Raw genomic sequence first — 17134 nt, forward strand, 5'->3', positions numbered from 1 at the left:
TTCCGTCTACCTGTAACACTTGATGCTGCTTCTCCCGCTGCAATTCTCATTTCTCCTTTTAGAGGCACTATAGTTACTGTTGCTGGTGAAACTTCTGCTGTTGCTGCTACTGTTACTTCCTTTTCCACTGCTGCTACTGATAATGCCACTGGTGACTGTGACGCTTTACATGTTTGCACAGTTGTAAATTTTTTCATCGTAGGGTGTATCTGCAGATGTCAAAAGAAGAAGCTGAAAGAACACTCATCAGTTTCAAAAACATGTATGATGAATTCTGTGCATACAAGAATGCTTTATTTTTTAAATTCTGTAGGATGTATATTACAACAAAGTGTGTTTTTTTGTTTCTATCTCTCATAATAATGTTACTGCTACCAGTATTTTCACTGCAATGCCTAGAACACTGCAGTACCACCTGACTGCCTGAATCACACATTGGCGGATACAGGAAAACCTCAAGGAGGGTGTTCTACAGATATTTTGAGCTACCTTTACTTTTACTGTAATAAAAATTAATCAAGTCACATGCAAAGTTTAATAAAGTTTTATTTAAACTGATTATTCATGTATAAAAGACAATGCCATCTTATGATATAAAAAAGTTCTCTTCCTTAAATGATTAATTCTATGTGCCTATTCTTCCTGGCAAATTGGTTAATTACATTGTCAATAGGACAATCAATGTAATGGTGAGTGTTCAAGCCATTAAGTCGATCCTCCTTTATTGTCGATTTGAGCCATGTCTTTGTACGCCGAAATGTTGAAAAACGTTTTTTCACTGTAGCAACAGATGCAGGTAGAGAAGCAAATATTTAGTCCTGCATGTGCAAAGTACGATAGTCGCATTTAGAGCAAACAGACAACTTTTACATAACAGAATCACGATCATTAAGGGTGTTTATGCTCGTTTACTTGTATTGAAGAATCTCTCCCATTAGTCTCTTTTTAATCACAAAGAGTGATTCTCCTTCAAAGAAAGGTAGTTCAACTAAACACTGATTCAGTTTATGTAGTAGTTCATTACCCTCATGTTTCAGTAGTTGTGAGGGCAAAAGTATGTTGAATTTCAAATTATAACGCTACATAGGAAAGTACAACTACTCCAAAACTCAATTCAGTTGAGTCGGCCAATGAAATGAACAAATGAAAGCGTGTGGGCTGACTGGTGGGGAGGGAGGAATTGGGAGAGGGGGGGGCGGTGCAGGTGGCATAGGTATTCGCCGCTGGAATCTTCTCATTACCACAATTAACGTTTTAAGTCACTGTTAAACTAAATGACAGATCACACTTTCATATATACATACATACTCTGTTGCTCAGTTGATGACATACATATTTCTATAAAAAAAAACCTGCATACCAAAACTAGATTTAGCCAGGATCATGGAGAGATAGGTGAAACATCGTAACTTTGTTGTAAGTGACTTGTCCTGTGATGGGGTGGAAGAAGACCTGAAGAACAAGGAGAACAGGCTACTCGTACCCGATAATATATGAGCAATAGTTGTAAGTCCATGTGACTGTGGCAACACAAATGTTCTCATGTCACTGCTAATACCCCAAGTACCACTTGCTGCTAGACATACTTCAAGGTGTCAATTGTGTACCATACAGAGAGTCAAATCTCTATGCCAGATAAAGTAAAGCCAAACTCCATGTTTACATTTGACGATGTTGCTATGGAAAACCAGGATCAGATTTCTGTTTCGGTCATTGTGTGGGTGTACATATATTTTATTTGACTCATACATATTCCAAAATCCTGAAAAAGTTGGAGAGGGATAATGCATATCTCATTACAGCTTTGAGACAAGACAATTTGCATTTAAAACACATTTAGCAGGCACAAGTAGGAACTGACATGTCACTTAATGGCTTTGTAAAAATATGCGCAAAATGTTGGAATCACACACAGTACAGATTTCTCATTGCTGATAAATCAAGAAAACTGAATGACACTAGGTATAGAGAGAACTTCCTGGAGTTTCTTTACATAGAATTATGAAAAAAAGATAAATACATGTTTGCATATCTGAAGTACTAAGCCTGAATGATAGGTGTGCATAGACAAAGGATGCATCTGTACATAGATGTAAAATTTCACTTCCTCGATCATAAAGTTAAGGATGTAGACACATATGCCCAGAAGCTTCACAGAATGATCAGTGACTTAGGTGCTATGGTCCAGGAACTAGAGACGTACACCCAGGTCACTCTGAGAAAGAAATTAAATGACTTAGATGTAAATGTTGAAGGTGTTGTAACAAATGTATATGACTTAACTGTGAGGGTTGACAAAATTGGATGGAATGTATATAAGGTGCGTGTTGTCATGGAGTCTGTATAGTATATAACAGGAGATCGACCAAGCATGTGGTCATAGTGTAATGGAAATCTGTTTGATAGAAGCTACAATTGCTAAAGTCAGGACATTTGGGTGGAACGCAGACACCAAAAGAAATTTTTAAACCATTTGCTGAATCTCTCGATGCACTCTCAGCAAAATTACACAAAGACGATGGCTGTAGCTGATTTCATAAACCATCACAGTGATGCACATGCAGTGTCAATGGTGAAAAGCCATTCAAGTGGGGCACACAGCCTATGTGTTTAAAGAATAAATAATACAGGTAGGTGGCAGGAAATTTCAAAGAACAATGGATCGAATGAACCTCATATTCCTAAATCCCACAAAAACTATAAATTATTCACCCAAAATTCTGATATGGTGAAATACAGCAATTGACTGGTGTACTTAGGACAGTGGGAAAGCAATGTAGTGCGATATACACAATCATTATAAAACATATATCAGATGGTATACAGTATTTGTGATGGTACTGACTTCCAGCACAAAAGAGTCTGCCGTCAACACCTGGATCATGTACACTATGAGAATAACAGTGAACTAACAGATCAACTGCGACTGATCATGGCATCAGCTGCTGGTGATAATATTGTTCATTCTAATGAGGTTATTTCAATAACATCCGAGCTTAGAGAGAGAGGTGTAACCGAATAAGTATAGAGACAGTAGTCCGGGAATTGCACACACGAGAACACAAAACATAACCTCATAGGCATGTTATGATTAAAAGTTTGTATGACTTATAGTAGGCTGATCTTGTACATATGCAGAAATATTAACATGTGAATAATAGATTCAAATATATTTTAATGGTTATTCATGTGTACTCCAAATGTGCTGGGCATTACCTGATAAACATAAACGTTTAATGATGTAGCAAACGTGTTTGAGTGTTTGGTGCAGACAGTGACAGATCAATGCCAGAACAACCTCCAAACCGATTATAGTGGAGAGTTTTAAAATAGGTATTCAAAACCGGGATGCAGCAGATTGGAATACATCAGTTCCCAACATTCACCCATGGTGAAGGTGAGTGTCGAATGTCTGAACAGAACAATGAAAGGTCAAATGTGGATGCATTTTAATCTTCACAGCTCATACAAATTGATATATATCCTCCTAATAAATAATTGCACAGCATAATAGAATCAAACGTAGCACAATAAAAGTGAGGTCAATCGATGTTTGTAATAAGGAGCTCATGGATATGGTAGAATACCGTATTAAAATGCTGGATCCATGTAAATATAAATTTAATGTGGCCGATTTGGTACGTATATCAAAACACAAGACAGCATTTGAGAAGTCAGAGCTCCAAAGCTAGTTGAGTGAGATATTCACAGTTTCAAAATTCCAGAGAACAAATCCCAGAACCTACATCTTGGAGGATAGCAGTGGCACTGAAATTTAGGGATATTTTTCACAGATCAAATGCAGAAGAGCTCAGAGTCACAAGTGATTCTCAAAGAGTGTGTCATAAGACGTCGAGGGAATAGAGCATATTTAACTGGCTTGGTTTCCTGCAACACAACACAAAATAGGTGGACTGTCGCTGGCGATTTGCTATATAACAGAGTGCACAGAGAACAACAAGCACAGCAGCATAACATGCACGGTAGGAGATACATTATAGGAGGTGGTGGTATTCTCGACAAACTTTCAGTCGAGTTCCACATTCTAGGGTATAATTATTGTGGATCTGATACAAAGCTTCAAAAATCTTTGGATGTTGGTGTAAAGATTGAAACGTCCCCTTAGAAAAATTATACATGACTGTGCTTAAACTGACACACAATATTTTTTTAGCGCAACGCAATCTGACTTTCAGTAATCCCTACAAGAGAATGGCCCTGACGAAATTAACCTATATGTTTCACAAATCACTTACCTCACAAAAATCTTCGTTACTCGAACTACTGCAATACAGCGAGCGCCACTACTGCCAGCTAAATAAAAGATTCGAACTACTGAAGGCACTAACTACTGTTAGGCATAGTTAGCAAATGAAAGATTTTGATAGAGAACAAACTATGTATTTACCTTAATAGTGTTCAAAAGACATAATATACATAGCAGTTCATGACATCCAGTAATACAAATTTACTCTTTCTGATGGACACACGTCCAGATCGTCCCCTCTCAAAATTCTGCCATCTCTCTCCCCACATCCACCACTGCTGGCGGCTCACCTCCAACTGCGCAACACTACACGCTGTTAACATCCAGCTGCCCACACTACAATGGCAGACAAATGGTTCAAATGGCTCTGAGCACTATGCGACTTAACTTCTGAAGTCATCAGTCGCCTAGAACTTAGAACTACCTAACTAACCTAAGGACATCACACACATCCATGCCTGGGGCAGGATTCGAACCTGCGACCGTAGCGGTCACACGGTTCCAGACTGAAGTGCCGTTAACCGCACGGCCACACCGGCCGGCAATGGCAGACAACAATGCAAACTAGCCACAGACTGCACACAGCACAGCCAGTGATTTTCATACAGAGCGCTACGTGGCGTTACCAATAAGAAAACCTAAACAGCCTACTTATATAGCCCCCATGCTCCCCACAAAAAAATTTACAAATTGCTTTGGGCACTGGCCAATACATATTTGTTAAAATTTTTTCACAACTACAATAACAAAGAAATCAAATGCACACACTTATTGATACAATGTTGGTCAAAAGCTAAAATTTTCTCACAAGCCATAAAGACAGTTCTGATCATTCATCACAGTAAAATAGCAGTGTTTTTCTCAAAGTCTGAGCAGTAAAAGAAAATGCACATGGAAGTAGTGGACTTCCATGCAGTCTTGAAGAGGTAGTGTTGTCCTTCCAACGGAAAGACAGTGCTGACTCTTGACATGCAGACAGGTAATGGGTCACAACAGAGCCCTTGCTGAATTATTAAGACATGTGCAAACACTAACAGTCCCAACTTCTCACATATTGTGCATTACTATGACCAACAGAAACGTGTGCAGTGAAATGTACCTTAATTTGAAGAAATGGTGTCTGTACAATTATAAATTTACAACACAAGAATTTAATTACAAAGGTACAAAATACATAATTAAAGAACATAATAGTACAGATAACATTTGTAGTAATCTGGGCTTTACAAAAGAATAGAAATAGACATATACATCAGTGTTACAGGAATTAGACATAAGTACATACATAAAAGATCAGAATAACTTTTGAAACATCAACTTCACACATGAGCATTAAAACAAACCAGAATAAATAATGTCTAAACATCTTTACAAAGTAAATGACATAGTATTTGAAAAATTCTACAACATAATTCTTATTAGCTAAACACATAAAGACAGGAAAAAGACAAATACACAAGGGTACATAAACACATAGCTGAATAAAACAGGAGGAAAGGACAGGGTTTGTTTTCAGTGTAACATTTGGTACTGCAGTCCTACCCAAAACTTCATTCCATAGATCTTTCATCTTATTTCAACATTTGTTTCCACCAAAAAAATCCAATCGAAGCATGCTTTCTGTATTTATATGTTCACATATTTCTTACCTCATTATTTATTTTCCATTATCTTACCTCATCATTTATTTCCAAGAAAATCCTACCTAAACCTGTTGTCCCTAAACCCTACTTTTTTGTTTGTATCCTCTTTCAAAATACTTTGTTGGCCAAACTATTTTCTTATAGCTTCTCAATGTATTTCTTCCAATTCATCACAACTCGTTCTCTTATATAGCCTACCCCACCTTAAGCTAACTTAAATCTACTGAGTTCAGATGCAGAAACTAATGGATGAGTCAATGCAGCAACACATAACAAATTAATACAAACAGCAATGACAACAAAATGGAAATTAGCAAAGCAAGCACCAGCAAATGTAATAACTTATATCTAAACATGACAAACCCACAAGCAGAAAAAATAGTACACTAAAGACAACAATGCATATAATGGAAATTTATAATCACATCTTAGTATCTATGTAATTAAAGTAGTGCACCACAAAAACTAATTCTACAAAAAATTACCAAGTACTTGAAAAGAAAATTATATATGCAGTTACTGTTATTAGTCCCTTCTTATTGTTCTTTTCATTCCAAGAGCTCCTTTTTCAAAGAATGTGGATCATAAAATAATTATTTAATAGATCTGTTGACAGAAAGTGTTCACATTAGCAAATGCATTTAAGTTTATTTTATAAAACCAATGCTGCAACACAGCTGGAAAACAGATATCAAATGAAATAAGCAATTACGCAAACCAAAGCATAAAAACATCATTCAACAGCTATGTGGCATTTCATAAGTCAGTAGCTCTCAACTCTCGTAGAAAGACACGTCATAATCAGGTTTGCAGATGTAAGAATATTTCCCATCAATTCATAAGTATTTCAGTAAGTAGCACAAAGTACAATATGTTTCCAAGTAATGAGTGTGTCGTATTTGCGATGCTTTCTACAAAGGAATGTCAATAGCAAGGATAATGGCCTCTTGTTTCTTTTCCACCTGTGACTCTGAAAAGCACACACTAATGGCTTTTTTCCAGGCTACTGTCGTGCAGCTGGGTGCTTAAAGTGACCTACCTTCCTTACCGAAATATTTACGACATCAGTTTCCGCTACAGTGACAGTTTGATACAAATAAAATTTCACAGGTCGAAATATTTGCGTTACAAATCTGTAGAAACAAAATCCTATAAATATAACAGTGTCCAAAAAATTTTCGCCGGCATTGTGATACAGTCACGCGTTTATACACATTTCATAACTATTAAAGTATGATTCTTGGTTTCCAACATCCTTTTTCACAAGTCAGAGTCCCTAACCACTACTCATTATTCCTTACCTTTTTATACATATACGTATTCGTCGTCACTTCTTCAATATTTCATCATAATAAATACATAGCATAATCAAATTCCTCATATAGCATCAGCTTATTGATCATAAACATACCTCAACAGCAAAATACACATGGTCGTCGTAATAATAACATCATAAAACCTCAGTCAAATCTCAAAATCGTCGCAGCTTCCTCCAATAATATCAAAACCTAAAGAAAATTCTCTGTTCATTTCAATAGTGTCATCTACCTCAAACGTACTTTAAAAATCGTGATCCCATACCAAAGACATCATTCAAAGCTCTCATAGTATCACAATGGTTCCGAAAAAATATGAACAGTTCACACAGTGCAGACAAAATACAATTCCATAAGTGTGAGGTTATCCAACTGTGTAACTGGGTAATCATTTGTCACTGACGTAGTAAAAAAATGTTTGATTCTCTGTTAAATAATCAGATAGCTGTGTAACTCAGTGTTAGAGAAATATGGTACCAATGTGTAAAATTGTATAAGGAAATACCATATTAGCTAGGGCTCCTTGTGCTTGCCAAACACATGGTACACAAAGTAGGCGTGAACCCCCCTGAGGATTAATGTAATTATATCCTCAGGTGTTACAGATTACAGCAATGGAAAGAAATGTATCATGGAAAACCTTTGTATCATTGTAATTCAAAAATCTTTAAAAATAAATGTTTTAAGTAAAAAATTAATCACTCAAATGCGTGTCCTGTAGCGAAAAATGCGCGTCTTGCTGTAAGATAATTCTGTGGAAGTGTCGTAGTTATCGTCCTCTGTAAGCAAAGTTCTGCTGAAGTCAATGTACTTACCTCATCATAAACAAAAGTGAAATGCTTTTCGTATAGATATCGTAGTTATTACGAACCTTACTGTGATGAAGAAAGTACTGTGCTGTAGCGTATTGTTGTGCTATGGAAAAGGCTGTCTCATTGTAGCTATACCACAAAAGTTACTACTAAAACATGTTTTACTTTCCAGATTTATACAGAAAAACTGAGCAGATATAAAACAGAAACACCGCAAAGCAACACTGTAAATTGTCACTCATTAGTAGTGTGGTGATAAAATCGTGTAGCTGTCATATAAACTAACCACTGTGTCATCTGGTATCTCACAGAAAGTACTTTAAATCCAGAATGTATTTTCAAGTAAATCAAAATGTTGCATTAAAATCTTATTAGCAGTACCGGTACATGTTCTAAGTATGTGAGCCTTATAGTTGTTACATAATCGTGCAACTAACAAGCAAGAATGTACACACACAATAACACTGTGTCGTCTGTTCACTATAACAATGCACTAGTAAATACTGCCTAAATATGTTCCCTAGGTTCTAGACTGGATAGTTAACTTCAAAACATTTTTGCATGTTAACAGTTTCTCAATGTGACAAATTGTACTAGTAACGTGAAGTGAAAAATTTTGTAGCAAAGACTAAGTTAAAAAACAGATTATCACTCAATAAACGGTTATACATGTGAAATGTGGTTGGTGCAATCCTTTAATCTTCATAGTATGCAGAGCTCCAGCTTCAACGGAATTATCATGTGGTATATGGTACATCGGTAAAGAATGCACAAATTTTTCTCAAGGTTAGCGTCTATGTTATTTTTCTCTGAGCCAGCTGGCGCAGGTGGCTGCCTGCGGTGCGAGTCATTGTCTGCTGTCTCTTTGGTGGCCCGCGTCGTTATTGGGATTAGGAGATCTAGCTTCTACAAATACACCTTGTCGAGAGGGCCCTGCCCTGTTTGAATCCCGTCAGTTCTGATGAAATTCAGGTCTATCGTTATGATTATATCGTCTGTCGTGATGTTGGTAGTTCCTGTAGTTTCTTTCCTGTCGGTTAAATGGTGGAGAATTTCTCCCTGAATTATCACTGCACGGTGGACCGTTGCGTCTTAAGTTATTCTGTCTCACGTGATAATAATAGTTCTGGTTGCCATATTATCTGTTTCTATGGTTGTCTCTGTCACATTCATCACTGTAACAGTTGTGTTCTTAAATGTGACACTTCTGTCACTCAATGTAACTGCGTTTTATCTTTTGATGCTGTCAATTGTCAGGATGAGCATTCTAAAGCATTCTGTCAGGGTGAAAACATTAAATAAATTAACTTTTCTCTCTTAACAACATGTGGGCAGGGTGGGTTCTTCCTTGGCTCGGGTATGAGGTCGAATGAAACATCATTTTTACATAAGATAACTTTTATTGAAGATTTGTACAACAGTATCTTACGGGATGTTCTGGTTCGGAGAGCGGCAGCTGTGTCGTTTGTGAAGTCTTCTGCTGCGGCAGTGGCGGCGGCGGCGGCGGCGGTGGTGGCGGCGGCGTCTGATTACGCGTAGCGGTGTGTATCTCGTGTCGCCGTCTCGCCCAGTTGACTGGAGACGTGCAGCGCGAGGTGACCCGTTTAATTATTGTGAGCAAAGTAGTGCATCGGATGGTGATACCTTGGATTTGGCGTCCCAGTGTTTCTTTTCTCTAAGCGGCCGCGTGTGTTGTGCGTCGACCAGCGGAGCGGCGCGGCGGGGCAAGGCCAGTGTCCCGAACTCGAACCACGGACTTCCGCTTGGCAGTCTTTGGCTGTCAGGTCTTCATCCCAGCTCACAGGTGACTGCTGAGGTGAGGCCGTCTCCTTCCCGTCCTCACGAGTCACCCAGGTACGTAAAAACCAGACTTCAAATACCTTTCAACTTCTGTCTTCTGGCGCCGCGGCTGCTGCTTGCTATTCCATTACAGCGGCGGACTTGGTGCGTCTGTGCATGATGCAGTCTCTTCTTGCATGACGGTCTTCAGCACCGAAACTGACTGAAAACTACTGCTACTCTTCTTTTCTTCCTTCATCTCTCGTCTTCGTCTCCGTCCCCATCTCCGTCTTCGTCTTCGTCCCTGTCTTCATCTCTCGGGCCCACCGCGTCTTACATATTTATTCACTTCAGTTCACTGGAGGTGAACGACTTCACGGCCATTGCCTCTTCTGTCACGTTGAAAAGCTTCTCGAAGAATCTTCTTGACCTCGGTCATTGGCTCTTGGAATGTAGGCGGGGGCCTCTGATCGCATGTGACGACTGAGAAACACGTGAGCCGGTCATTGCCTTTTCCGTCACGTTGAAAAGCTTCTCAAAGAATCTTCTTAACGTCGGTCATTGGCTCTTGGAATGTAGGCGAGGGCCTTTGCTCACATGCGACAACTGAGAAACACGTGAGCCGGTCGGGCGATGCCCTGACGGCTGAATCGACAGCGCCCGCTTATGTGGAACTTACTGACTTCACGGTCATTGTCTCTTCTGCTCTGCTGTTGTGCCCGCTGCGTGCCAGTATGTAACTCTCCAAACTAAAACAAGTTTTCCATTTATATTCTAATTTCTAGTTCACTTTGATTTCACTAATTTATTTATTTAAGTACCACTCAACATTCCTCCACCCTTCGGAGAAATTCGCCCTCGAATTTACCACTCAACATTCCTCCACTCTTCACACAGAAAAAGCACAAGCACTGAAAACTCTCGACTTAGAAGATTACACACGCTTCACATTAAGTATGTGGAAAATACTTTATCATTTTACAAAAGCACTGTATGGTCAGGAATCACATAATTCTTACATAAATGGTTGTAATAACTGTAACAAATCTTGATGACAATGAATAAACAAAAAATAGATTTTGCACTTAGAAAATTACAGAGCAACAGCTGTTTAATCTACCCTATACTAATGCAAGAATATCTGTTCTACAGTATTGTTTATGTTAACAAGAGACTGTTTAATAAATAATGAAGTACAATAAACAAAATTAATACACTAATGCTCAAAAGTAACTGCTGAATTACACCAGTTAAGAGTGTGGTATCCAGTTAACAGGGATTTGATGAAGTGGTATATTATTATTTGGCTTATTTTTTCGTCGTAAATAAAAGAAAACTGTACAAAGCAGAAACACCAACACAAAGGTTCCAGATATACCCGTTCCTAGCATTATAATTTTAGTTTTGTGTTCACCTTTTAATTTTAAGACATGTTGCATCATAACATTGGCATCAATTTTGCCTTGCTGCGAGTTTATGAACATATCTAATGACTTCAGAAGGGAACTGTCAAGGGAGTAATTGAGGTAGGATAGGTTTTATGTAGAAAATGCTTGCATGGCGTTTTCTGAAAAAAGCAAACAACCTAGTAAAAACAAAAATAAAGAAAAGAGGAAATACATTGTTAAATACAAGATCTACATGTTTCTACGTTCAACTTTTTTTTTTCTTAAAAAATAAACCATTATCATTTATTAATTATTTACATTTGTATACTACAGTCTACTAAGATTCAACTAGGACATTCGCACTCTTGGTCGAAGATTGTATGGTGCCGTGTCAGTATGTTGTGCTGGCGTGGCCACTCTTTTTCCTTTACGGGAACTTCCTCCACCCTTCGGAAAAGCAGACACTATTGTTGAAGGAATTACATCTGGAGCGCCCTTAAAAGGTTTTAAACGACTTGCATGGACAATGGTAGTTCGGGTGGGCAGTTGCAATTTAACGTTGACTGGTGACGTGATCTCAATAATTTGATAAGGACCTCTGTAGTTTGTTACAAATTTCTTCGTTTTTCCTTTCGCTATGTAAGAAGTTGAAAGCATAACCCACTGACCGATTTTGTAATTTGTATATTTAGCTTGGGTATTACCTAATCTTTCCTGTCGTTCCAAAGCCTTTGTATTAGATTTTTGAACCTTTTTCCATACATCCTTCATCATTCGACTGAAATCTCTTACTGTTTCTCCGACTTTTCCGTTTTTCTGCCTGATTACATCAAAAGGGAACGGCATTTTTTTCCCATAGACCACTTCATAAGGTGACATGCCAGTTGCTTCATGCGTTTTGGCGTTGTATACCGACACGATTATTGGTAAATACGTATCCCAATTAGAATGTTGTTCGTTAATATAATAACCAAGCATCTTGCCAATTGTCCGATGAACTCTTTCTGTGCGCCCGTTGCACTGAGGGTGTAACGGAGTTGTAAGTAATTTGCGTATTTTTAATAAGTGGCATAGCTGTTTCATTAATTCAGACATAAAATTAGATCCCTGCTATGTGATAATAGCTTCAGGTACTCCAAATTTAAGTATCCATTTGTTAACTAAAGCTTGGGCAACTGTATTTGCTTGCTGATCTGGGAGACTCACTATAGCTAGATAGCGTGAAAAGTGATCTATAATTGTAAGAACATACTTATTACCAGCAGGTGTTTTATGAAATGGCCCGTAGAGATCCACTCTGCAGATTTGAAATGGACATGAAGCCTCGGGGAGCCTCTGTAAGGATATTTTTGAACGCGAAAGTTCAGCTCTTTGTGCGCACGCAATGCAATTACGAACGTACTGCGCAACATCCTGCTTTCTGGTTTGCCACCAAAATCGCTCTGCTACTCGTCTTTCGGTTGTCCGCTGTCCACCGTGTCCTGCAAGGATATGATCGTGGGCCTCTGCCATTATTTCTTGTCTAAGGTATTGGGGAACAACAATTCGCGGTCCAAGTTTTGTTTACGGCATAATACACCATCTTCAAAGCAAAATTGTTTTTGAGTTGCGTATTTTTTACATTCTGTATCCTCATCTTGTGCCTTTCTCCAGTCCTCAGTATCTCGGCCTGTTGCTTCCAAAAGTGCTATTTTCCGACTTAGGCAATCTGCATTCGTGTGTTTTTTGCCTGGTTTATGGATAACTTCGAAATCCATTTCGGAAAGACATAGGGCCCAACGGGTAAGACGACTAGATGGATCCTTTAATGCAAGCAACCATTTTAAAGCTGCGTGGTCTGTAATGACCTTGAATTTCCTACCATACAAGTAGCATTTAAAGTATTTGATACCATAAATAACACTTAACAATTCTTTCTCCGTTGTGGAATAATTTCTTTCTGCCGTTGTCAGTTGTGTCAAAGCGTAGGCTATGGGGTGTTCCGCGCCATTAATATTCTGACTCAAAACAACTCCTACTGAATGACCACTTGCGTCACAGGATAAAATAAATTCTTTATTATAATCTGGGTAGGCTAAAACAGGACTGTGTGTTAACTTATCTTTAAGGGTTTGAAATGCAGATTCACAATCTTCAGACCAATGAAATTTTGCACCCTTTTTCAATAATTGGGTTAAGGGTCGGGCAATTTCAGCAAAATTTTGCACATATTTTCGGTAATACGATGCGAGACCAATGAAACTTTGTACTTCCTTAACGCGTTGTGGTGTTGGGAAGTCCTTAACTGCCGAAATTAATCGAGGATCTGTTTTAATTCCTTTTTCACTAATGACATGCCCTAGGTATGTAACCTCTGTCAATGCAAAACTACATTTTTCCATATTTAATGTTAATTTAGCTTTTCTAAGTCTCTGAAAAACATTACACAGACGCACAGCATGTTCATTAATGTCTCTGGAGAATGCAATAATATCGTCTAGATATACACAACATTGCTGAGTTTTGAGTCCTCGCAATACTCCATCGAGTAGTCTTTGAAAAGTTGCTGGTGCATTTTTCAAACCGAAAGGCATTCTTTTAAATTGCCAGTGGCCTCCAGGGGTAGAAAATGCTGTTTTATGCCTATCTTCAGGAGCAACTTCCAATTGATGATATCCACTACGTAGATCGATTGTTGAAAAGTATTTACTGTTACACAATCTGTCAATGATATCTGTAATGTTTGGAAGAGGATAAACATCTGAGATAGTTTGTTTGTTAAGGTGTCTGTAATCACAACAAAATCTATATCGTTTCGTACCGTCGGGAGACTTCTTTGGAATAATTACGATATTTGAATTATAAGGCGAATCAGAATATTCTATAATTCCATCTTTTAGATGCTGTTCTATAAATTCATCCAGTACTGGCTGTAAGTGATGCGCAACTCTATAAGGCTTCCTATAAACTGGGGGGCTATTTCCTGTTGGGATCCTATGCTGTGTGATGTCTGTTGCTGGCAATGGACCTTCTGCATTAAATAAATCTTGGAACTCAACTAAAACTGCTTCTATCGTGTCTCTATCCTTTCCTTTCAAATGCTCAATCTTCTGGCGCAATGCGGTTTTATAGGCGTCTGGTTTCTGACCATCATTAATATCTGACCAAATGAAATCTTCTTCTTCAAAAGTACTGACTGTAGCTACTAATATTCCCTTATGCAACTCTTTGTCCTCCACTCCGAAATTGTCAATATGTACCGGTACTTTTCTTTCTCCCTCAACGTCTTGAACCCGTACAACACTCCTACGTACAAAACAATGTGATACATCTAATTCCTCATTTTCCTCTAAAGGCTCTATTAGACACACTGTATCTGTAGGTACTTCGTGGTCAACGGTCATCCAGAGAAGTTTTCCTGAGCCAGATGGTATCTGATCCCGCGAATCAACCTTCAAGGACGTTGCACGCAGTATAGTTGATTTCGCTTTCCGGTTAGGGAAATCTTGCTGCAGAGGGCCCTTTGCAGCGGTGTCACCTAGCTGAAACACTATTCCGCTAAGTTCTACAGTTTTCTGTCTGAGGTCGATTTTAGCGTGATGTTTATTCAGGAAATCCAACCCTAGGATCGCGTCGTACCCGTCAGTTACCTTTGTTACCACTTCTACATCTTCTTGAAATTGTACACCGTGAATATAGAAAATCAATGATGTACATCCTAATGACTTAACTGTACCTCCTCCTACTCCATTCAATCTATACGTTGGAGGGTCATATTTCTTTCTCCAATACATTCATTACTTACTATTGATACGTTTGCGCCTGTATCCACCAGTATCCTTGCCTCTTTATCCTGTATGGTAGCAGATAACCAGTATTCCGCCTTCACATTCGCCTTAATGGCATGAAATTTTATTGGGAACGCCTGGCGGCGGCTCCGACATTCCCGTTTGAGTTTAACTGATTTCTATTTCCAAAAACTTTCTTAGACCTGCATTCCTTGAATGTGTGACCTATTCTTTGACAATTAGTGCATTGAGGTTGTCTGCAGTTTTTTGCTATATGTCCGTGTCGATCGCACCTAAAACATCGTACTCCTGCTGAAAATATATTTCGCTTCTCCTTGTATCTGGTGGCAATGTCAATTTCTTCAAAAGCTGTCGCCACAGATACAGCCTCTGCTAAATTTTTAGGAAACTCTGCCCTGACACAACGGGACGTTTCAGGAGGCAACCCACGTAAAAATGTATCCAGAGCTCTATCTTCTGCCTCTTGTAAAATAACCTTATTTGCTTCATCACTAGTTGTCAACTGATAGGTGTTAATATTAACTTTTCTAATCCTATCTACAAAGCTTTCTAACGACTCGTTTTGCCTCTGAGTGATAGTGTTTAATTTATCCCTATAAAATCTACAGCTGTTCTGTTTTTGAAAACGTTTAAGCAATCCTTTCTTCAATTCCTCAAATGTTGGAGCATGCCGTAATTCTTCATGGTATAAGACGTGTGCTTTAGCCTCTCCTGTCAATCTTAACTTTGTCATTTGTAAAAGCTGTTCATCTGACCATGATCCTAACTTTGCAGCTGCTACTAAATCATCAAAAAAGGCCATTATGTCCTCGCCAGGTTTACCTGAAAAAGGAGTTACTAAGGCTGCTGCTGAGGATTCTAGGGTGGGAGGGATTGAACTGGTTTGCCTAACCTCACACAACTGCTTAAATAATGCATTATTATCATTTTTAAACTGTGCTATTTGATTAACTAAGCTCTGAATACCTTCCTCAGTAGAAACCGCTTGTGGTGCTGACTCTGACTTTGTACGATTTCGTGTCATCATTTTACAAACTATTAGTTACACAATCTTACCACACTGAATGAAAAGGATGTTTAAATATTTTCGACAAACTCTTAAAATTATGAGACAGAACAAACTCCTAAATAAAGAAAATATTACGACTGATATCCAAACCCCTATTCTTTCACACATTAAACAATACTAACTGTGGACCTTTAGTGACTGTCATTCACACCTCATATTGAGCCAAGGGTTTTTTCTCTGACACCAAATGTAACAGTTGTGTTACTAAATGTGACACTTCTGTCACTCAATGTAACTGCGTTTTCTCTTTTGATGCTGTCAATTGTCAGGATGAGCATTCTAAAGCATTCTGTCAGGGTGAAAATATTAAATAAATTAACTTTTCTCTCTTAACAACATGTGGGCAGGGTGGGTTCTTCCTTGGCTCGGGTATGAGGTCGAATGAAACATCATTTTTTCATAAGATAACTTTTATTGAAGATTTGTACAACTGTAACTTACGGGATGTTCTGGTTCGGAGAGCGGCAGCTGTGTCGTTGTGAAGTCTTCTGCTGCGGCAGCGGCGGCGGCGGCGGCGGCGGCGGCGGCGGCGTCTGATTACGTGTAGCGGTGTGTATCTCGTGTCGCCGTCTCGCCCAGTTGACTGGAGACGTGCAGCGCGAGGTGGCCCGTTTAATTATTGTGAGCGAAGTCGTGCATCGGATGGTGATACCTTGGATGTGGCGTCCCAGTGTTTCTCTTCTCTAAGCGGCCGCGTGTGTTGTGCGTCGACCAGCGGAGTGGCGCGGCGGGGCAAGGCCAGTGTCCCGAACTCGAACCACGGACTTCCGCTTGGCAGTCTTCGGCTGTCAGGTCTTCATCCCAGCTCACAGGTGACTGCTGAGGTGAGGCCGTCTCCTTCCCATCCTCACTAGTCACCCGGGTACGTAAAAACCAGACTTCAAATACCTTTCAACTTCTGTCTTCTGGCGCTGCGGCTGCTGCTTGCTATTCCATTACAGCGGCGGACTTGGTGCATCTGTGCATGGTGCAGTCTCTTCTTGCATGACGGTCTTCAGCACCGAAACTGACTGAAAACTACTGCTACTCTTCTTTTCTTCCTTTGTCTCTCGTCTTCGTCTCTGACCCCATC

The sequence above is a fragment of the Schistocerca serialis genome, chromosome 9, assembly GCF_023864345.2.
Source record: "Schistocerca serialis cubense isolate TAMUIC-IGC-003099 chromosome 9, iqSchSeri2.2, whole genome shotgun sequence".
Lineage (NCBI taxonomy): Eukaryota > Metazoa > Arthropoda > Insecta > Orthoptera > Acrididae > Schistocerca > Schistocerca serialis.